Source organism: Giraffa tippelskirchi, chromosome 3, assembly GCF_054371585.1.
Source record: "Giraffa tippelskirchi isolate mGirTip1 chromosome 3, T2T-mGirTip1v1.2.pri, whole genome shotgun sequence".
Taxonomy (NCBI): domain Eukaryota; kingdom Metazoa; phylum Chordata; class Mammalia; order Artiodactyla; family Giraffidae; genus Giraffa; species Giraffa tippelskirchi.
Window position 1 is genome coordinate 124851903 of NC_137277.1, and position 24784 is coordinate 124876686.

Sequence of the window (24784 nt, forward strand, 5' to 3'; positions counted from 1 at the left end):
GGCATAAACCCCGGACAGGGTTTCTGCCATAAGCCTTATGAGGTCACCACAGAACCGCAGAGCAGGGCTCCTCATTGGCTTCACGTAGGGCGTGTCATTCATTCACACAAGCACACCATAGAGTTAGGAAAGTACAGCAGAAAACGTGTTTGCTAGGAGAACAAAGAACTAGAGCTCCAAGCATCCTTACCTTGTCCTGAAGGATCCCGGATGAGCCCCCAAGAGGAAGGTTGTTGCTGAACCACGAAAGATGCCGAGATTCTTGGCCACCAGAGAATTCAATCCAAGGCCAGTGATGAGGCTTGATCGCTCAGAGCTTTTGTGTAATCAAGTTTTATAAAAGTATAAAAGAGATAGAGAAAGCTTCTGACATAGACATCAGAAGGGGGTAGAAAGAGTGACCCCTGCTAGTCTTTAGCCGGATGCTATATAGCTACTAGCAAGCTGTTAATTATAGGAAGGAGATGTCTCAAAACTCAGAGTGGCACCAGGCCCCTCACCCACAGCATGCATTTTGAGATATCTTTGACACCAGGTGAGTCATCCTGGGCCATAAAATGATTGACATGAATCTTGAAGAAAGCCAAATTTCCAAGCAAATACAAGTCTCATTGACCTACCTTAAGAGAACATTTGCATGAGTAAAACATACTGGTTTGTCAAGCGGGTTCTGAGTCTTAGGCGGAACCAACTTGAAGAAAGACACAGTCTAGGGTAAATACATAGTTCATTAACATAGCTTAAGACAGACATTTTGAAAAGACCCTGATGCTGGGAAAGATTGAAAGTGGGAGGAGAAGGGGATGACAGAGGATGAGATGGTTGGATGGCACCGCTGACTCAATGGACATGCTGCTGCTGCTAAGTCGCTTCAGTCGTGTCCGACTCTGTGCAACCCCATAAACGGCAGCCCACTAGGTTCCCCCGTCCCTGGGATTCTCTAGGCAAGAACACCGGAGTGGGTTGCCATTTCCTTCTCCAGTGCACAAAAGTGAAAAGTGAAAATGAAGATGAAGTCACTCAGTCATGTCCGACTCTTAGCGACCCCATGGACTGAAGCCTGCCAGGCTCCTCCATCCATGGGATTTTCCAGGCAAGAGTACTAGAGTGGGGTGCCATTGCCGTCTAGCTCTAGTACGGATGAGTTTGAGTAAACTCCGGGAGTTGGTGATGGACAGGGAGGCCTGGCGTGCATGGGGTCGCAGAGTCAGACATGACTGAGCAACTGAACTGAACAGACTAAAGACAAACATTTCCTTAAGAAAAAAGCATTGGTTAGCTCAAGTTTGAGAAAAGCTAAGTTCAGGTGGAGCCAGGTGTCATCATGGCAGCTCAGAATTTTAAGAGAAACCTTCTTTTAAATTTATATAGAGAAGGGGAAAAAAATCTAACACTTGTTTGTTTCCCCCTTCCCCTTAAGAGGGAGGTAAAGATGCCTGACACTTGCAGCCTATTTCCTCTGTTTGGAGACACCTGGCCTTCCTGCCTCCCACTACAACTGCTGATATGACTGTAAAATGTATATGAAATGTACTTACATGATGAGTTCAACTTCCTAGAGCACAGCTGAAAATATAAAAGGAATGAAAAAAAAAAATTTTGTGTGTGGTAGTGAAAACAAGTGCCTCAGGCTCTATATACTGAATTACACTCTATTTATTTATTCATTGGGAGAGTGCTGTGCTTCTTACTCATAATTGGTTTAATTCTGTTTCAGGCACATTGTTAATCAATTTGGTTATATAGTTTCTTAAGTTCATAGCAATCAGTGTGGAAAATATGATATGGATATAAGTAATTGTTAGAGGCAAGTATCATAATAACAGTGTCAGACAAATGACAAATTTAGAAAGTAACAGGAGAATTATATATGCTCAACAATTGATAGCTACAGTGACTATTTTAAACGGTCCTGGAAAAGTTAAATTATGTTCAGATCATGCCCATAAAACTTAAAAGTATGTGATACATTTTAAGAAAATGATTACCAAAAGATTTTTTTAATTGAATAAGTAGTTAATAGTTATCTGAAAAATTCATTTGTTTGTAATATTTTGTTTTTATTCCTCTGAGAATAAAAATGTTAAGAATAATGGTAATTTATATTATTAAATTGCCTGGGTCATGAGAAAATATATTTTGAGGTACATTAAATGATTCCCTTTAGGAATTTTATTCCAAGATCATAAAATTTAATGCACCGGTAGAGATTCAATGTAATGCTATGCATATAATATTTTGTAAAAGCATATGTAACTGCAAATATTGAATAACTAAGACCTTGAGTAAAAATTAACTAATGGAATAATTTTTAATTATTATATGTATAAATATACTTTAGCATATAATGGGCATTTTTGAAGATCATTGTTTATGTAAAAAAAGAACAAACAAAACCCCCCTAAAACTCTTAGATTTCTCAGAAACACAAAAATTTCAAAATGCAAGGACGCCACCAGTACAAGTTCCCTATATGACAGATGCAGATATGTGAAGCAATTTGGATACTGAATATTAGAGCCAGATTCCCTGAATGCATATCCCACTTTACCACTAAATGGCCGGTGTGACCTTGAGCTCATCACTTGTCTGTCTCATTTCCTTCATCTGATTACAGGGGACGAGAGATAGTAGTAATAGTTAGCCATAGAGATTATTATCTTGAACATTATATGGTTTAAAACATGCAAAGCAATTAGAACACGGTCTAGAGTATAAGTGACAGTAAGTTGTTGTGTTTAGTGACTTATACCATCCTTTAAATTATGAGTTGCACCGAATGAAAAAGAATCTAGAAAAAAATGGTACTGAACCTATATGCAGGACAGAAATAGAGACGCAGATGTAGAGAATGGACTTGTGGACACAGGCGAGGAAGCAGAGGGTGGGAAAAATTGAGAGGGTAGCAATGACACATATACACTACCATGTGCAAAATAGATAGCTCGTGGGAAGTTGCTGTATAACACAGGGAGCTCAGCTTAGTGCTCTGTGATGACCTAGAGGGGTGGGATGGAGGTGGGTGGGAGAGAGGTTCAAGAGAAAAGAGATATATGTATACATATAGTGGATTCACTTTGTTGTACAGCAGAAACTTACACAATGTTATATAATAAACTAATGACATTTAATTGAAACAATTGAACTCCAATTAAAAAACAAATTAAGAAAAAACTCAAGGGTGTTTGCCATGTAGTTCATAGATGCTACCTGCAAGGTGATGTGTATGAACTTGTCTGAGTAGAACTGTTAGATCTTAAATCTTGTGATAGTTTTGATGTCCCTAGTCATTTTCTTGGCTATAAGACCCTGATACTGGGAAAGATTGGAGAAGGAAATGACAACCGACTCCAGTACTCTTGCCTGGAAAATTCCATGGATGAAGGAGCCTGGTTGGCTACAGTCCATGGGGCCGCAAAAAGTCAGACACGACTGAGCAACTTCACTTTCTTTCTTTCTATAGTTCCTTTTGGAGAAGTAAATGGAAACCCACTCCAGTGTTCTTGCCTGTAGAATCCCATGGACAGAGAGGCCTGGTGGGCTGCGGTCTATGGGGTTGCAAAGAGTCGGACACAACTAAGCAACACACACACACACACACACACACTGGGAAAGATGGAGGGCAGGAGGAGAAAGGGGCAACAGAGGATGAGATGGTTGAATGGCTTCATCGACTCAATGGATGTGAGTTTGAGGAAACTCTGGGAGATAGTGAAAGACAGGAAAGCCTGGCCTGCTGCAGTCCAGTCCCTGCTGCTGGGGTCACAAAGAGTCAGACATGATTGAGCTACTGAACAACAACAAGCAGCTCAAGGGAGAAATAAACATAGGGAGCCACCATTATTATTGGAAAGAAGAGCCATGCTGGCCTGTCCCTGAATGTCTTTCCTTCCCAAATGCATTTAGTCCCAGGGAAATTTGTCTGTTACCTCTACTCACCAGCATGAGTCACTGCTACCAGTGAGGATACAGGAGAATGAACTGTCCTGGAAGGTAGCCTGGGTGAGATCAGAAGGAATAAGACAGGGCAGAGGAGACAGGATTGAGTCAGATATGGTGCTAACAGATCTGGATAGATCACTGACTGGGACGTAGCTAAAAATATTTGTTAAAGGGGCAGTATCACTAATAAGCACAATGGACTGCAGTGATGGGGATTTTGTCTGTGGAAAGTTGGGAATCTAACAGGCAAGAGAGTGGCAGGGGAATTTGAATTCAGCACCATGGATGGTTCCCTGGGAGCCTTCTGCAGCACTGGCCTCCTCAAAGTCAGCCCAGCCTCTAAGATGAGCTCTCCTTTGATTTAAAATGCCTGAAGTCATAAAAATGAAATCCACTGAAGCAAGTTTATGTGTGTGCTGAGTCGCTCAGTTGAGTCCAGCTCTTCCACGGACTGTCCATGGACTGTAGCCCGCCAGACTCTTCTGTCCATGAAATTTTTCAGGCAAGAATACTGGAGTGGGTTGCCATTTCATACTCCGGAAGATCTTCCCTGACCCAGGGATCGAATCCCCATCTTTTGCATCTCCTGCTTCTCCTGCATTGGCAGGAGGATTCTTTCCCACTGTGCCACCTGGGAAGCCCCCAAAAGTGCTTTTAAAAAAAGCTACATCTTTTTCTTCCAAGAAGTCTTCATAGTTCTTTTCTCAGCATAGCAATAAACCATCCTTTAGGTGCAAAGGGAGTTTTCTGAATTTTTAAAAACTTTTTCACTATTGTTTTCTAGTGGAATCCCTCTTCTCTTTCTCAAGTCAGAGAAGTTTCTGAAAAGTAAGTCCATGATGATTCCCTACAACTGTGTTCTTTAAATAAATAAATAAATAAATAAATAAAAAGAATGTAGTTTGCTATGACTTTTGATTGCCAAGATAAGAAAATGTGCTATCATCATTGAACAGACCCACAATGACCACCATCCCTGGAGCTCAAGAATGAACTTGGGTCCTTTGTAGCTCCAGTGGAAATATTTCTGATAGACTGTGCTAGGAAATCCTCTGTTCCCATTAATCCAGGGCTATAGTTGCTCAGGAAGTTCTCAATCCACTCCTCTTGGTCTTATCTTTGCTCCTTGCTGACATTTAGTGGGGTATCGTTGCCATAATTAGCACAGTGTCAGGTTTTCCTTTAGAACTCACCTCTACCCGCAGCACCCAGGGGTGTCTGCTGAATAGATACCACATCTCTCACAGACACTGAAGCACTCAGAAATTAAAAGTAATACTTTGTTCACCACCCTACTCATATTGTTTCTTCTTAGAGTTAAGTTTCATCAAATGGCATGATCTTAGTTTTCTAGAAGCATGCAAGTAGAACCCCTTGCTTTCTCAAAAATCATAGTCACGAGAGGCAAAATAAAAGGCAAATCATAGATCAGATATATCATATGCTGGCTGATTCATTCTATAGATATCAGCCAACATTTAGTTATCTTCAGAAATACAGGCACTGGGAACTGTTTTTCCTAATGTAAGAAAATGTTTTGGATATTTGCCTGTTTTTAAACTTTCTTGCTACACTGTAGTTGAATTGCAGAAGTCAGTGGGAGGAATACATTGGAGAAAATTGGACGGTAATAAGGATGGTAAAATGAAGGGAGAAAACTCATTTCTTTGTCCTTTTCTCCAAGGTGGTAATTGGACTAATTCACCTAGTATTATCACTCTTTGCAAAACACCTAAAAGCATAGTCAGAAATACCAAGCAAGGATAAGACTTCATTATCTTTTCAGACCCATCATCATATTTTTTATGGCATGTCGTCAAATGCGTTATCACTCCAGGAAGATAAGCTGGATCTCTTTGTAACATGGTAGGTATGGCTAGGCATACATAGTAAGCATCTGTACCAGGCAGTGGGGAATGAGTTCCAAAATCCAAGAGATTTGTCATAAAATGTTCTCCCATAAATGAACCAAGCTCTTATTCATGTACAGTTGATACATAAGAGAAGATTGAGAAAACAGGTTTCTTTAAGAGTGCAAGCAAGAAAGCCCCTCAGTTTTGCTTCTGTATTTCCAAATAGCATCTAATGATAGAATGATTATATAGTAAATCATGTTAATTACTTTCTTCCACAGCTGTTGTTTTCAATATGTGGAAATTATAATTGTTTAAAATAAGTGCATAACTTTCTCCCACATTTAGTGTACTAAATACAAGTAAATGAGGTTTTCAACGTCTTTTTAAAATGTTTTGTTAGTACAAGATAAGTTAACTATAAATTTTCAGAATTAAATGAAGTACCATAGTCTACATTTGCTTATTAAAGGCCTATTATTTTATTGCATAATGAACAGTATTTTTAGATAATTCTTTGAGGTATGTGTATAACTTCCCGTCACATTATTCCATTTTGATACCTTGTGAAGTTCTCAGGATTAACATCCTTAGCTTATATTCTACTTAAACATATGTAGTTTGTCTTTATATAACGTACTGATTTTAAATTTATATCAGAAGTGAGGATATTAATTTCTGTATTTTGAGTGATTTCTAAAAGTTCTTTGAATGCTTTATGAAAGAGCTTGTACTGTATTTGCAAAATTAATCCCAAATCTACACTGAAAGGCTGTGAAATACAAGCAGTTCTTTTGGGGTCAGAGATCTTCAGTTTAGATCTGTAATTAGATATCTTTCATGCTGTTACATAGTTTACAGTTAGGTTAGCATGAAGCAGTTAATGCATACGTGTGTGTCAAGCATAAAGACTGTACATTGAATATATCAAGGAAGCTAGTTCTTGATTCAAGTTCTTTATCAGAAAGAAGTTCCTCATTGATTATAAAGAAGGTGGTAGGTTTGCAGCCAAGCCATTCTTAAGGAAGAAGCAAAGAAAGGCTGGAACTGGATGTTTTTCAGGTGCCCAGTCGTGTTCAACTCTTTGTGACCCCATGGACTACAGCACGCCAGGCTTCCCTGTCTTTCACTATCTCACAAAGTGTGTCCAAGTTCATGTGCATTGAATGAACAGGATGAAGAAATATAAATAAATCACAATAGAATATATGTTTAAAAAAAATAAGGTCTAGAAGACAATATGAAAAGGTGCTGGCAGTAGTCAATTTGGGAGAAACTTTACAATTTTCCTTGTTTGAATGGAGAGAATATGTTTTAATGTTTGGCTTTTATGGTAGTTATCTATTGTCCTGTAAGAGACTACCCCAAAACTGTACCTTAAAACAATGCAAATATCTGTTTCGTTGCCTCATTATTTTTGAGAGCCTGGCATATGGGCCTGACTTGGCTACATTCTCTGCTGCAGTCTCTTAGCAGCTACTTTGAATGTGTCTGCTGACACCTCCACCCTTGGGGAAGGACTAGCTTTCAAGCTTCTTGCTGTTGCCCGGATTCACTTCCTTGATGGAGGTTGGTCATTGGCAGTTCATCAGTTCCTGACCACATAGGCTTTTCCCACATGGCAGCTTGCTTCATCAAGGCATACAAGCAGAGAAGGCAGTACAGAGTTTGCTAGTGAGATGGAAGTCACTGACTTGTAATCACCAAAGTGACATCCCATCAAATTGGCTGTATGTTGTTGGTTAGAAACAAAGTCACTAAGTCCTGTCTGTCCTCTTGTGAAACACACCTCATAATTCTCAGGAGTATGATATAGCAGGAGGCAGGGATCGTCGGGGGTCAACTCAGAAGTATGCATACTGTTGTCCTTTGCCTTGCTCAGCTGCAAACATAACCCATAAATTAAGTATTGTGTACATGTGTGTATGTACATATGCATACGCACAAATGTATGTAGATGAATATACACATAAATACATTCATAAATAAAATATACTGGAAGACTTTTTCATCAAGGTTTTAAATATAAACATTCTAACATATATTTGGCCCCAGGAAAAATCAAAAGTAGATTAAAAGAATATCTTTATTCCTTTCCCACTCCCCCTTTTAGGGACCCCTTTGTCCATTTTTGAGTTTTCCTTGCCTCTAGCCCCATTACATCAGATTTCCTCCTGCTGATCCCCAGACTCACTCCCTACTAGAGAACCTGGATTTCTAGGCACTGAATATGTCCATGCTTCTTTCTAATAAGATCTCTGCATCCTGTGACCAGTTTTTCCTCTAAGGACAGTACTTTCCAAAATGTTAAAATGTATAATTCATCAAAAATATTTGTTCCTAGCACAGCTAGCTGATCTGTTCCCCTCACAAATAGCAGCAGAAGGCTGGTCTAAACTGTTCATTTCACCAAGACTTTCTTAAAAGGTGTGTTTTTCTTAGTGTGTGCTCTCAGGTGGATGGGGAAGTTATTTGGGCATTTGTGTCATTATACGAGGGAGTAGCTGTTGACGTGGCCTGTCCTGGCACAGTAGAGATGCTTTTCCAATGTTCTTCAGTGGCTCTACCATTTTTTACACTTTGCCTTTGCATGTGCTGCTCTCTCTGCCTGATGTAGCCTTCCTCCCATTGACTGTTTGGTAGATGCTTTTCCACCTTGACCTCACTGGGATTTTATCTTCTGCTGATGTCCCTGGCCCCTTGGGGCAGAATTATTCACACCACCTTTCTTCTGCCTAACTCCTATCTTGAATTGAATGTAGCTTACCACATTGTATTTATTTTGAATAAGTTCTACTCTTCTGGACTTTTAGTCCCTAAAAGTCAGAATGCTTTTAATAGAATGAAATGAAATTGGAAAACAAAACCACACGTTCTTAGCCTCCAGCCAGCTTCCATTCTTAACATCTTCTGCAGGTGCAACTATGGAACTTCACCCAGCATCATTTAGTCCCTCTGGCTTCCCTTCACCTTCACTCATTCGTGTGGTTGTCTCTGCATCCTGCCAACTCTTGAAAATGTCTTTTTGACATATCTCTTCATTTCCCATCTCCCATTTCTACCATGTCTCCAACTAACTCATCCTCACGGGAATTGAGTGGCTCCTGCTTAAAGCTGACTGCAGGACTTGGCCCCTACAAACGCACTTTTGTTATGTAGTTTACTTCTGTAGAGCTCTCATTGTTTCTCATCTAATGCTAGGATCAAGTCCCAACTGCACTGTTTATTATTTAATGTTCTTTGTACTGTATATCTTAGCAACTTTCTGTTTAAAAAAACAAAATTTGACTGAGTAAATTTTAAATATCCAATTGTCTTCATTCAGTGTATCATGGTTTTTCCAGTAGTCATGTATGGATGTGAGAGTTGGACCAAAAAGAAAACTGAACACCAAAGAAATGATGCTTTCAAATTGTGGTGCTGGAGAAGACTCTTGAGAGTCCCCTGGGCTGCAAGGAGATCAAACTAGTCAATCCTAAAGGAAATCAACACTGACTATTCATTGGAAGGACTGATGCTGAAGCTGAAGCTCCAGTACTTTGGCCACCTGATGCAAAGACCTGACTCATTGGAAAAGACTCTGATGCTGGGAAAGATTGAAGGCAAGAGGAGAAGGGGATGGCATGCTTAAATAGCATCACTGAATCAGTGGACATGAATCTGAGCAAATTCCAGGAGATAGTCAAGGGCAGGAAAGCCTGGTGTGCTGCTGTCCATGGGATCGTAGAGTTGGACATGACTTAACAACAACAACAAAGATGTATCATGAGTCAGGCTGCATCCCATCGAGCAAATAGGAGCTCCAAAAAGCTGTAGAAAATGGAAGACTTAGTGGCAGAAAGAGGCAGGACAAGAAGTCACTAGCAAAAAATGAATTGTTTCAGGTAAGGCCAGCTTCCTTTGTGGGGATGGCAGGTGTCTTATCAGGTGGACTATATCACTAGTGTTGACCAGGTAATTTTAGAGTGACTGGTTAAGATTACATTCCTGGGAGAGGCTGAAACTGCTATTGGGATAAGTATTAAGTCTTGCTTTTCTGACCTGGAGCTTAGCACAAGTGAGTCCATTTTAGGTCTGTTGACTTTTTTTTTTTTTTAACAATTCCTCCCTTTTGATCAACTGAGAGATGTGATCAAAATTCAAAGTATTAGCACCACTCCCAGCTACTGCTCTGAAATTGTCACAGCTTTTGCTGATCTTCAGCGTGGTGTTCACAGATCATGACATTATTTTCTGAATCTCTATGGTGTTCACAGGTCATAACTTCAGGTTCACATTATTTTACTCATTTATTGTCTATGTTCCTTCTTTGATGTTCCAGTCTTAGGAAAAGAATTTGCTTGGTGGTTAGTGGCTGTGAACATTCATTTAAAGCTTCTGAGAGAATACAGTGTACCAGGGAGACTATTATGATTGTTATAAGCAGGATAATTTCCACTGTCTGGAGTACACTTCAGGGCAATGGTCCTTGATCTGAGTGAATCTAAATCTGAGTGATCTGAGTGAATCTAAATGATCTGAGTGAATCTAAATCAAGTAAGTCAAAGAAAGATCTCCTTGAAAGAGTCACTTTCTTAAGCCAAGTGGCCTTGCTCAGTGATCTTATGTAGCTAAGTTCCACCTTCTCGAGAAATGTTAATCTAGGTGCAGCAAGTGGTGTTGGCCATAGCACAGACACCTCCTTCTTTAGCTAAAAGATAATCAAGGGCTCTCCTCTTATCGAAAACAACTTTGGCCTTGCAAAGATGAATACTGCTGGTGAGATCTTTTTGTAAGAAGTACATCTTATTTAGATAATCATAAGAATGTGGAGATGCAAATAGTTCACCGATTTATAAATATTTATGTCAAATTGGGAAAATACAGTTATACTCTGAGAAAGGTAAAGGCAAAGCATTGGATGCTCTGGCCATAAAAGTTAGACTCTGCCAGTGACTTCTAAGGGGAATTGATTGTAATTTATAATGACATTGGAAATAGAAGAAAAATGGGGAGGACTAGGAGTCACTAATATTGTGAACAGTAAAATAATGTGAACCTGAAGTTATGACCTGTGAACACCATAGAGATTCAGAAAATAATGTCATGATCTGTGAACACCACGCTGAAGATCAGCAAAAGCTGTGACAATTTCAGAGCAGTAGCTGGGAGTGGTGCTAATACCTTGAATTTTGATCACATCTCTCAGTTGATCAAAAGGGAGGAATTGTTAAAAAAAAAAAAAAGTCAACAGACCTAAAATGGACTCACTTGTGCTAAGCTCCAGGTCAGAAAAGCAAGACTTAATACTTATCCCAATAGCAGTTTCAGCCTCTCCCAGGAATTTTTGATGACAAACCCAGCACCCTGAAAGATAACCTCCATTGGCAGTGGCCCTGGGAGATATAATGATATTGTTGTCTTTCCAGTAGCCCACAAGTCTCCACTGTCCATGGGACTCTCCCAGCAACAATAATGGAATGGGATGCCATTTCTTCCTCCAGGGTATCTTCCCAACTCAGGGATCAGATCTAACTCTAATCTCTTGCATCTCTAGCGTTGGGAGGTGGATTCTTTACCACTAGCGCCACCTGGGAAGCCCAAAGGAAAGACAGAGAAGAAAAGATTTCATGTTTAGTTCAAGTATAAAGTCTTGATTTGGCATCTTGGGTGGAAGCAGTCTACCCCTGATGTCAGCTATTTCTGTGTGTGTGTGTGTGTGTGTGTGTGTGTGTGTGTATGTATTCCATAGCTTTTTTACCCATTCATCTGTTGGTGGACAATTAAGTCGCTTCTGTATCTTGACTATTATAAATAATTCTGCAATTAACATAGGAGTTCATTTATGTTTTTGAATTAATGCTTTCTTTTTATTTGAACAAATACCCAGTTGCGTACTTCCTGTGTATAGTAAATCTGTTTTTAATTTTTGAGAAATCTTCATAGTGTTTTTCTACATTGGTGACACCAGTTAACATTCTATCCAGCAGTGAACAAAGATTTGCTTTTGCCCACATCCTTGCCAACATTTGTTACTTGTTGTCTTTTTGATAATACCCATCCTGACAGATACGAGATGGTATCTAACTGGGGTTTTTATTTGAATTTCCCTGATAATTAGTGATGTTGAGCGTCTTCCAGGTGTCTGTTATCTGTCTGTATATCTTCTTCAGAAAAATGTCTATTCAGAGCTTCTGCCCATTTTTTTATTGAGTTGTTTTTTATTTTTAATGTTGAATTGTATGAGTTCTTTGTGTATTTTGGATATTAATACCTTATCAAATATATAATTTGTAAGTATCACCCCCCCCATTCAGTAGGTGGCCTTTTCATTGTGTTGATAGTAATAGTTCTGTTCCCTGTGCGAAAGCTTTTTAGTTTGATGTAGTCACATTTGTTTATTTTTGCTTTTGTTTTCCTTGCCTGAGAAGACATAGTCAAAAAATTATTGCTAAGACTGATGTCAAAGAGTATACTGTGTTTTCTTCTAGAAGTTTTATGGTTTCAGGTCTTACATTTAATTCAGGTCTTTAATCCATTTCTTAAGTTATCAAATATCTGATAAACACAACGTGAAACACAGGAAATCATTCTGACATGACACAGAATCATTGCTCTCTAGGCAGATTGCTTAATTGGTAAAGGTAACACTTTTATAATAACTCTTACTGAGAACTAATCAATAGCTCAGTTAAACTTTGTCCTTTTAACAGAGAGTAAATCAAGTTTTGTTATTGTACCACTTTATTTTTTAATTAAACTTATTATGTTTAATAAATAAAAATGAATAAACAAATGTTTATTAAATAAATATTTAATAAATAAACCTATTTTTTAAATTAAACTCATTTTATTCACCCAAATAAATTCATTTTAATCTTGACCATGGAGAAAATTCTTTCCTCAAGATTTCTTTTCCAAAAACCTTCCACAGCTTTATTTTTCCATTCAGATTTTGTCCTATGTGTTTTCTCTTTCTCATTCTGAAATAACCTAATGCCTCACTTTAGGACAAAAGTACTTCTTTTTCACCTCAACAAAATATGTTTCCGATCTTGATACCATCTCTTACCAAAAACACACATTCTGTTTTCCTTGCATCTGGAGATGTTTTTCTTATTATTTCTAGTAGCTTTAATTACATGGTAGAATTTTTAACCCTTAAAAGACTCAATCTTTAGTGATAATAAAGAAATGATAGTGAGCTGTCTTTCACATTATTATTCTATGATTTGGTAAATGTATAAATACATTTTGTATTTTTTAGAAACATGTACTTTGTCATACTAAATTTTTCAGTGTGACATAAAATGTGTTTTCCATAGACAAATATCATTTAATTTCTCTGTAAAAGGAACCCAAAACTGGATAAACCTTTGTTCAGTAATTAATGTTTCACTCTTTTATCTTATTTGTAAATGATCTAAGTAATCAATGAATTCAACTTAACTCATTATTTCAGTTCAGTTCAGTTCAGTTCAGTCGCTCAGTCGTGTCCAACTCTTTTTGACTCCATGAATCGCAGCACACCAGGCCTCCCTGTCCATCACCAACTCCCAGAGTCTATCCAAACCCATGTCCATCCATTCAGTGATGCCATCCAGCCATCTCATCCTCTGTTGTCCCCCTCTCCTTCTGCCCCCAATCCTTCCCAGCATTAGGGTCTTTTCCAATGAGTCAGCTCTTTGCTTGAGATGGCCAAAGTATTGGAGCTTCAGCTTCAACATCAGTCCTTCCAATGAACACCCAGGACCGATCTCCTTTAGGATGGACTGGTTGGATCTTTCCGCAGCTCAAGGGACTCCCAAGAGTCTTCTCCAACACCACAGTTCAAAAGCATCAATTCTGCGGTGCTCAGCTTTCTTCACCGTCCAAACTCTCACATCCATACATAACTACTGGAAAAATCATAGCCTTGACTAAATGGACCTTTGTTGCCAAAGTAATGTCTCTGCTTTTAAATATGCTATCTAGGTTGGCCATAACTTTCTTTCCAAGGAGTAAGTGTCTTTTAATTTCATGGCTGCAATCACCATCTGCAGTGATTTTGGAGCCCCCAAAAATAAAGTCTGACACTGTTTCCACTGTTTCCCCATCTATTTGCCATGAAGTGATGGGACCAGATGCCTTGATCTTAGTTTTCTGAATGTTGAGCTTTAAGCCAACTTTTTCACTCTCCTCTTTCACTTTTCATCAAGAAGCTCTTTAGTTCTTCTTTGCTTTCTGCCATAACCTGTGCCCCCTGAATTGGGAGCATGGAGTCTTAGCCACTGAACCATAAGGGAAGTCCCAGGATAAGTATTTCTCGTTGTCCCTAAAACCATCAGATGTCTCCTTCGATCCCTTAGCTGCCACCGAATCTGTTAAAAAACAAAATTCAACTGAGTAAATTTTATAGATCTTACTGGCTTTATTCAGCAATTCCATCTAGCAAATAGAAAGGAGCTCCACCAAGCTGTGCAATAGGGAAGGCTCTTATAGGCAGAAAGAGTCAGGACAAGGATGTCACTAGAAAAAAATGAATTGTTTCAGGCAAGGTCACCTGCCTTTGGGGGACAGTAGGGGTCTCTCAGGTAGATTACATCTCTAGTGTTGACCAGGTAATTTTAGACTGACTGGTAAAGATTGCATTCCTTGGAGAGGCTGAAACTGCAGTTAGGTTAGGTATGACGTCTCAGTCTGGTTAAGTGGGCTTACCAATAGACTTACCAATTTGGTTAAGTGGGCTTACAAGTGACTCCGTTTGGGGCCTGATATCTCTTTTATCAGGGCTTCTCAGGTGGCTTAGTGGGTAAAGAATCCATCTGCATTGCAGGAGACACAGGAGACGTCGGTTTGATTCCTGAGTCAGGAATATCCCCTGGAGGAGCAAATGGCAATCCCATGGACAGAGAAGCCTGGTGGGCTGTAGTCCATGGGGTCGCAAAAAATTGTGACACGACTGAAGTGACTGAGCACACACACACGTACACATGTCTTTTTTGTAATACTTTTCACCTTCAGTTGAACCAAGGTGGATTCACTCAGAGTCTTCTTTGATTGTTTCAATGTCTAGGGCAGTGCTAAATACGTGGTAGATACCAAATAAATAAGTAACTTCAGTTATAATTTGCTATACATATCATTTATGGAGCCATTCTTATATGACAGGCAAATTTTACTCCTAAGTAAACTGAGATAGAGGGAGATAATAATTGGCTCAAGGTCACACAGCTTGTCAGTAACTGGGCAGAACAAGAAAGCAGACAGCCACTACCAGTTCTGCTTCTTTGGCAGTTTGCAGGGTTTTGACCCAGGCATGCATTTCTGAATTTCACATACAAAAAAAAGGTAAATAGGAGACATAAGTGGAGCATTTGTTTCTGAGACTGATTATCACACATTTCAGAGATGATTACATTTTTGTCCTTATTCCATGGTGTGTTTATTTACAATTAGCTGTATTTTCAAGTAATAAACTTCTATTTTGGGAGTTTTGTTAGTCTGGGCAGCTTTCCTGACTTTTCAAGTGTGATTAGGCATGTGCAGTGAGTCTAGTGTTCCTGTCGAACATGAGGGACAAGCGAAATGCCTCCTGCTCAGCCTTGTGTGACTTCATCATGTTTTTCTAGGGATGCAAGGTCAAGGAATAATCAGAGTTCACAGTGAAGTTTTTGAAGGACTCTAGCACAGAACTTAATTAAGGAATTTTAATTAGGTGTAAAACGGTGTGAAGGGAGAGACAAAGTCATGCACAGGTCAGGCCCCAGGATTCCGAGCAGGTGAAACATGCTTTAGGTTTAGTTGTCCTCTGCTTTTACCACCCTCCTGCCTCTGTGGTTCTTCCAAATACTGGTAGTGACCTCCTCCTCGCTTCTATATCCTCCATCAAAATACCCTGTTGTAGGGGAGCAAAAGTAATTTTCCCTCTGCCTGTTTGAGTTCTTATTTGAGATCCCAGTAATAAAAGACAGGTCAACAAGAAAAAATGAATGGAAATTTGTTAACTTGTGTGCCTCTTGCCTACATGGGAGATGCCTAGGAAAAACGAATTACTCAAAAGATGGCTTTAGGATTTAGGATTAGAGCTCATCTTAATAGGGAAAGTGGGGGAGGGTGAAGGCCTCTTAGAGGAGAGTAAATGATTATTCGGAAAGATAAATGGGTCCTTGGAGAACAGATGAAAGATGTGATCATTTGTGGCAAAGTTTGTCTAGATGTGGTGCCAAGGTCTAGTCTTCTTTCTTGTGACAAGTTAATTTTTCCTGGTTGATGACATTCCCAGGAAGGGGATGGATGACAATGGAGTTTCTTTTGGAGGATCTGCCTTTAGGCAGAAGAGGGGAGTTCAGGGAAAACATTTCCCTGCACTTGCTGCTTTTTTCAAGTGCCTGCGGCTCAAAATAATCACTATGTCAAAGCAGTATATTTCGGGATGATGTGTCCTGAACTCCTACAGTCATATTTTGGGGTAGCGTATTCTGCTACCTTCACTGTCCGTGAACTTTTGCTTCAGAAAAATCTGATAAACTCTTCTCAGTGATTAAAAATGATAAAACATAAAGAGGAAACTGCAACATATCAAGTGCCTCCTGAGCACCAGGCACTCTACTATGTGGTTTCCTTGTATTATATTATCTCCTCTCCAAGTAACAGCTCAGTAAGGTATCCCTGGTTTTTAGTTGTTGAAAGGGAAGTAGATTTCTCAGTATGATACTATACAATCAAAAACGTCAACAAATAAGATTCCATTCATCCTATAGCCAGGCCTATTTCCTTCATTGATGTTTTCCCTCCAAGAGCTTTTCATTTATTTATTATCATAAAAATCTGTAACACCAAAATTGTTTTTTCTATCACCATACAGTTGATCCCCTTTAATGATTTCACCATCCCCCGATCCCTTCCTCTCTGGAAACTGCCACTTTGTTCTTTTGTCTATATGTTTGTTTTTGTTTAGATTTCTTTGTTCACTTGTTTTGTATTTGTTCATTTGTACCTTATTAGTTTTTTTATGTGCCACCTATGAGTAAAATAATATGGAACTTGTCTTTTTCCATCTAACTTATGTCACTTAGCATAATGCCCTCAAGGTCCATCCTTGTTGTCACATAATAGTATGCTTTCATCTTTTTTCTGACTGAGTTACTCCACTGTATGTAAATGCCACATCTTTTTGTCCATTCATCAATTGATGAATACTCAGGTGGTTTGCATATCTTGGTTTATTGTAATTAATGTCACTATGAACCTGGGGGTGCAGATATCTTTTTAGATTAGTGTTTTCATATTCTTTGTATGAATACCCAAAATTAGGATAGCTGGATAATACTGTAGTTCTATTCTTAATTTTCTGAGAATTCTCCATGAGATGTCATGATCTTAGTTTTCTAAATGTTGAGTTTTAAGCCAGCTTTTTCACTCTCCTCTTTCACTTTTCATCAAGAAGCTCTTTAGTTCTTCTTCGCTTTCTGCCATAAGGGTGGTGTCATCTGCATATCTGAGGTTATTGATATTCCTCTCAGCAATCTTGATTCCAGCTTGTGCTTCACCCAACCCAACATTTCACATGATGTACTCTGCATTTAAGTTAAATAAACAGTGTGACAATATGCAGCCTTAACATATTCCTTTCTTGATTTGGAACTAGTCTGTTGGTCCATGTCCAGTTCTAACTGTTCCTTCTTGACCTGCGTAAAGATTTCTCAGGAGGCAGGTAAGATGGTCTGGTATTCTCATCTTTTTAAGAATTTTCCCTAGTCTGCTGTGATCCACACAGTCAAAGGCTTTGGCATAGTCAATAAAGCAGAAGTAGATGTTTTTCTGGTACTCTCTCGCTTTTTTGATGATCCAGCAGATGTTGGCAATTTGATCTCTGGTTCCTCTGCCTTTTCTAAAGCCAGCTTGAACATCTGAAAGTTCACATTCATGTACTGTTGAAGCCTGGCTTGGAGAATTTTGAGCATTACTTTGCTAGCGTGTGAGATGAGTGCAATTGTGTGGTAGTTTGAGCATTCTTTGGCGTTGCCTTTCTTTGGGATTGGAATGAAAACTGACCTTTTCCAGTCCTATGGCCACTGCTTAGTTTTCCAAATTTGCTGGCATATTGAGTGCAGCACTTTCACAGCATCATCTTTTAGGATTTGAAATAGCTCAACTGGAATTCCATCACCTCCACTAGCTTTGTTCATAATGATGCTTCCTAAGGCCCACTTGACTTCTCATTCCAGGATGTCTGGCTCTAGGTGAATGATCACACCTTCGTGTTTATCTGGGTCATGAGGATCTTTTTTGTATACTTCTTCTGTGTATTCTTGCCACCTCTTCTTAATATCTTCTGCTTCTGTTAGGTCCCTACCATTTCTGTCCTTTATTGTGCCCATCTTGGCATGAAATGTTCCCTTTGTATCTCTAATTTTCTTGAAGATATCTCTAGTCTTTCTCATTCTTTCGTTTTCCTCTATTTCTTTGCATTGGTCACTGAGGAAGGCTTTCTTATCTCTCCTTGCTATTCTTTGGAACTCTGCATTCAGATGGATGTATCTCCTTGTCTCCTTTGCCTTTTGCTTCTCTTTTTTTCTCAGCTATTTGTAAGGCCTCCTCAGACCATTTTGCCTTTTTGCATTTCTTTTTCCTGGGGATGGTTTGTTCACTATCTCCTGTACAATGTTATGAACCTCCATCCATAGTTCATCAGGCACTCTGTCTATAAGATCTAATCTCTTGAATCTATTTCTCACTTCCACTGTATAATCATAAGGAATTTGATTTAGGTCATACCTGAATGGTCTAGTGGTTTTTCCATACTTTCTTCAATTTAAGTCCATATTTTGCAATAAGGAGTTCATGTTCTAAGCCACAGTCAGCTCCCGGTCTTGTTTTTGCTGACTGTATAGAGCTTCTCCATCTTTGTCTGCAAAGAATATAATCAATCTGATTTCAGTATTGACCATTTGGTGATGTCCACGTGTAGAGTCATCTCTTGTTGCTGGAAGAGGATGTTTGCTATGACCAGTGCGTTCTGTTGGCAAAACTCTGTTAGCCTTTGACCTGCTTCATTTTGTATTCCAAGGCCAAACTTGCCTTTTACTCCAGGTATCTCTTGGCTTCCTACTTTTGCATTCCAGTCCCCTATAATGAAAAGGGCATTTTTGGGGGGTGTTAGTTCTAGAAGGTCCTGTAGGTCTTCATAGAACCATTCAGCTTCTTCAGCATTACCTGTTGGGGCATAGACTTGGATTACCGTGATATTGAATGGTTTGCCTTGGAAACAAACAGAGATCATTCTGCCATTTTTGAGATTGCATCCAAGTACTGCATTTCAGACTCGTTTGTTGACTATGATGGCTACTCCATTTCTTCTAAGGGATTCATGCCCATGGTAATAGATGTAATGGTCATCTGAGTTAAATTAATCCATTCCAGTCCATTTTAGTTCAGTGATTCCTAAAATGTCAACTTTCACTCTTGCCATCTCCTGTTTGACCACTTCCAATTTACCAATTGTTGTTATTTCTTGCCTTTTTGATGATAGACATTCTGACAGTTGTGAGATGGTATCTCACTATGATTTGCATATCCCTAATAATTAGTAGGAAATAATTTAAAGAAATTAACCTTTACTGTTAACTTTCAAATATCAGCAAGGCTAGAGGGTTGGAAGTCCTTTAGTCAGTCTCCACTCATCATACCTTGTAGGCTTGCTCTATGACTTTGTATAATTCCAACCATGAATTTATTTATTTTTAAGACAAAATTTTTCTTGAATTAGTGTAGCTGAAAATTTGTACTCCTCCTGTCTCTGAGCACGCACAAAAAGGGAAGTGGAAAAACTCCTTGGGAGCCTGTCTTTCAAGGGATTTTGTTAATTATTTTGCACCCCTGAGCAAATGATGATTATACATTTATTGAGCACAGGAGCAACAGGGATACTTGCGTATAATTCTAAGTGCTTTACTGTTTACAATAGCCAGGACATGGAAGCAACCTAGATGTCCATCAGCAGACGAATGGATAAGGAAGCTGTGGTACATATACACAATGGAATATTACTCAGCCATTAAAAAAAAATACATTTGAATTGGTTCTACTGAGATGGATGAAACTGGAGCCCATTATACAGAGTGAAGTAAGCCAGAAAGAAAAACAACAATACAGTATACTAATGCATATATATGGAATTTGAAAGATGGTAACGATAACCCTATATGCGAGACAGAATAAGAGACACAGATGCATAGAATAATTTTATGGACTCTGAGGGAGAAGGTGAGGGTGGGACGTTCTGGGAGAATAGCATTGAAACATGTATATTATCGTATGTGAAACAGAACACCATTCCATGTTCGATGCATGAGACAAGGGCTCAGGGCCGGGGCAATGGGATGACCCAGAGGGATGGGATGGGGAGGGAGGTGGGTGGGGGGTCCAGGAAGGGGAACACATGTAAACCCATGGCTGATTCATGTCAATGTATGGCAAAAACGATTACAATATTGTAAAGTAATTAGCCCCCAACTAAAATAAATAAATTTATTAAAAAAAAATGGATAAAATAAAAAAATAAAAAATAAATAAAAAATTTAATTTCAATAAAAAAAAAATAATTCTAAGTGCTTTAAATCTTTTAAACTTATGTGACCATCACACTTTCTGTAAGATGTGATAAATGTGCTTATCCCTGTTTTAGGGGTAAGGACACTGTGGCCCAGAGATATTAAATATAGTAGAAGTAGAACTCAAGCTTTCTGAAACCAAAACTCATAGTTCTAATCATTTTTCCCCTTGCCTTTTTGTTGTGATCTTCATGCAAATAATGTATTGTCTCCTAGGAGCATAACTCCATGAAACACACAACATAAGAGCTGTGAGTTTCAGTATTATTTGGAGACCATACTGAGGGCTATAGCCCAGGAGACAGCCCCTCTCTTAGCTCTGAGAAACTGCTATGAAGAGATGGGGAGATGCCAGTGTACATGTGATTTTGGCTATGGTGTGCATGCGATCCAGTACATATCTCTGTAGAAGATTGTCGCTAGTGATGAGGAACAAATATCTCAGTTAAAGATTTAGTGCTTTTCTATGTATGCGAAGATGCAAGAATCTATACAAAAAGAAGCTTCTGAATACCCAGGGGTTTCCCAAAGAGTGTGAAATGCCAGAAGAATACGTAAGTGCCTCGAAGGTGGCCAGGATCAATTTAATGGGAAATGATAACCTTCAGAACTCATAGGAAGGAAGAAAATAAAATAATACAAATAGATTTTGGCATGAGTCATTAGCAGATGGTTTTAGATAGGCACGGCAGTACTGTCTTAGCACTTTGCTAATAAAAATTCTGCAGACATTTTTCTTATTATGTTTGTCAGGAAATGATCATATAAATAAAAATAGAAGATTGGTATGGAAAGAACATAAATTTGAACACCGTTCACGCTGCACCTCAATCAGTTAACGACGGGATAGTTTCCTTGCCCTTGCCTTTATTCAATGCAAATTTAGGAAATGTAGAAGGTGTGTTATAAATTTGTTGTGTCATTCAATTACATAGTAAAAGGTGGTTTCATTTGAGTTGCAGTCCATAAATATTGCATTGCTGTATATCTCCTGGTTTTCTGTCAAAATTACATTTTCCTAGTTAGGTAAGCAGATGTCTTCTCCATAAGGCTGATCACTTTGAAGATGGCCATTAGCTCTGTTCTGTTAGCCAGACACACTTATCTCTTCCTGAACCTTTCAGATACAAACTTTTAAGAAATATACTTAAATCCTCCCTTACACTGAATGTCTTTAACAATGTATCCAGACTTAGAAAATCTCTTCTTGTTTTATTATGATTTATTTTGGAAACAGACCCTACTTTATTCTCTAGGATTAATACTGCTTAATTAAGGATTCCAAAAGACCAGTTTCCTTGTCTTATTTTGTATTTAGACGAAGAGCATACCAGTTCTGGGGAAGGCAGCTAAATTATTTCTTAATACAGAAGGCCTGTGAAGATTTGTTTCCATCAGATTTTGGTGAAATGCACATCTGTTCAGCTAAAGAGCTGCAATTACCAAAGCAGGTAGAAAAAGAACCTTCTTTATTTTCATCAGCCTTTTGTACCCATGGGACTACATTTTCAACTTTCCAAAATTTATTATAAATCAACAGACTTTGTGAGATGGTGACTCTTGTTCTTCTTACATGCTAGGCTCTCTTTTGTGGGTGATTCTGGCCCTTAGGGTCATTGCCATTAGTCTGGCCACTGAGCAGTAGCTCTGAGGTCATCTGGTTGTATTGGTTGGTATGGGGCAGGCTGCTTTATCTTCATTGAAACTTTCCTGAAATCAAAGGGAAATTTCACTAGTTTCCTTTTTTTTTTTTTTTAACTGTTTTCCTTTTTCTTTCATTTTTTCTTTCCGAGTTCCTTTCCCTTTCCTATTTCTCTCCTCTACTTGCTTGTTTATTTCTATCCCTAAGCCAAATCAAACACTCACAATGATTTGAGTATCTCAGGCTCTTTTATGTCTTTGCACAAGCTGTTGTTTATTTCTGAGTATCCTTTTCTCAGGTTTTTTAGATAGCTAGCTAATTGACTCACCTTTCCAGCTTCACCTGAATAATATCAGGCTTTTAAAAACCACTGCTGGATGCCCCACTTTTCTGCTCTCAGCACATTCAGGCTTACTTCTCTCATCGTACGTAATGTGGGCTGTTGTTTGTGCTGTCACACTTTTTTGTGCCCCATTAACCAGTAGTAAGTTCCTTTTGAGTAGAGACTAGGTCTTTTATTTTAGTGTTCTTTGCAGCCAGTAATATTAACATCCAGTAATTGTTGGATGGATGGATGGATTGTGTTTAGGTGAAAATAAAGTATCTGTTCCTTGGTCTTGGAAATGAAACACATTGCACATGCTTGTATTAATGTCTTATTGAAGTTTTACAACTTAATTGAGAAATTTCAACATATACAGAGCTATGAAAAGAGGCAACATATGCTAAGTCCAACCAAAGGGGAGGGAGAGAGAAAGGACTGTGTAGTAATACTGCACACAGACCAAAGCCCCAGCAGTCAAGGAAGGCTTTGAGGAGGAGGTGGCATTTAGGCTCTTCCTTGAATTCTGTTTCTCTTCAATCTTCTTCCTGGCATTTCCTGGAGGAACCAAGGGATCTGAAAGACTCCAGGAGAAAAAGGTAGTTAATTTTCTTTTATGTGGCCAAATGTAGCAACTGCAGAATGAGTCTTCTTCAGATTCTTCGATTGCTTACTAGCTCAGTGATCTTGGGAAAATTCCTTAACCATTTCAACCAGCTGTTTCTCCATTTATCCAATAGTGATTAAAACTTAAGTTTTTATGAGGAAAGAAAAGATACAATCTATGTAAGAGATTATCTGTGTAACATTCTCACCATGATAATTGGTACAATAGTAAGTATGCAGTAAGTATCACCATTACTGTTGTTATCATTAAAGCCCTTTACCATGAGGTATATCTGTTCTTCAGTGCATTTGTTAATTATGCCTTTTACATATAGCAAACCTTATTGTTAAAAATAACGGCAATGAAAATCTCTTTCCATGTATTTATTAGGTTGAACCATGTAGAAATATCATCTTATTGATCAAAAATGGTCAAATATCAACAATTCCACATGGTCCAACTTAATATATATGTGTTTACCCATTTAGAGTCCTAGATCTTACCTATAAAAAAGAAAATAAAATAAAAAAATTATATATCAGAAACTTTGAGATCTCATGATTCACTAAATTTAAGCAATAGTCTCTATAAACTATGGCTTGGCAGAGATTGAGAAGTTAGCTTGAGTACCTCATTAACTATTGAATAGGTGAATTATTAGTGCTCAGATCTCAGTCACGTTAGGGTCTAGCTTGGATCACAGACATGGCAAGTGAACTTAGTACTATGTTTCCTGGTTTTCACAATTTACCAAACCAAACACTGAAGCCCAGCATAGAGAATTTGCTATTGTTGTTTAGTTGCTAAGTCATGTCTGACTCTTTTATAATCCCATGGATTGTAGCCCCCCAGGCTCCTCTGTCCATGAGATTTCCAGGCAAGAATACTGGAGTGGGTTGCCATTTCCTTCTCCAGGGTGTTTTCCCAACTCAGAGATCAAACCCACATCTCCTGTATTGGCAGGTGGGTTCTTTACCATTGAGCTATCTGGGAAGCCCACATAGAGAATGCAGTTTAAGTAAAAGTTATGTGGCTCCCATGTTGGGTCACAGGGTCAGCACAGCTATTGAGATGTAGGATGAGCCATAAAGGTTAGGTTCGGAATGCTACAGGAATCCAGCCAGATACGGGGAGTCCCAGTGATAATTGAGTTGATTCTTAAAGGATTTGAAGACCTTCCATGGGGGTTGGAGGAAAGTCACATTGTAAATGGGCAAATCATGAGAAGTAGGTGTGGGGTCCAGAAAGCAAGTGTTCTGTTGTAAGAGTGAATTCCAACTGGCTATGGTTGACTGCACATATGCTATGGGAGGAGGGAAGGAGCAGGATATAATCAGGCCATAGGAAGAAGGAAATATTGCACATACCCTGCTATGTGGTTCACTCTTTGTCCTGTGGGCAAGGAATATGGGCTCATGCAATGTTTGTAACCAAATTCTTGAAAGCATAACCATTATTGTTTGAAGGAGAGTGACCTGATGCTGATTGAGGATGATGAAGAGACTTACTAGTTATAGGAACTAGTTAGAAACTTCTAGAGTTGTTCAGTGGCAAGAAATAGAGAGCTTCATCAAAGTAGAGACATTGATCAAGAAAAGAGGAGGACATTGAAAGGGAAGAGTTGGCAGTGCTTGGAAAGTGGTGGGACTTGGGTGGCAAAGAAGGAGCAGTTCAAAAAGATGCTGTAGACTTTTCATCCTGAATGACTGGGGAAGGGGTGGTCTCGGGATCAGTCAGGAAAAGAATAGTTGCAGCACAAAGGGATTCCATCCAGGGGAGTACATGCCCACGCAACAAAAGGAAAGGTTCAAGGAGCATACTTAAGGGGACTGCTGCTGTCAAGTT

General features: G+C 38.9%; 1 protein-coding gene across 3 annotated transcripts in view; it reads left to right on the plus strand.

Moving 5' to 3' along the window:
• The window catches only part of NCKAP5 (NCK associated protein 5), a 1233002-nt gene that overhangs the window by 836303 nt on the left and 371915 nt on the right, over window positions 1–24784 (plus strand). The gene's annotated exons all lie outside the window — the stretch shown is intronic.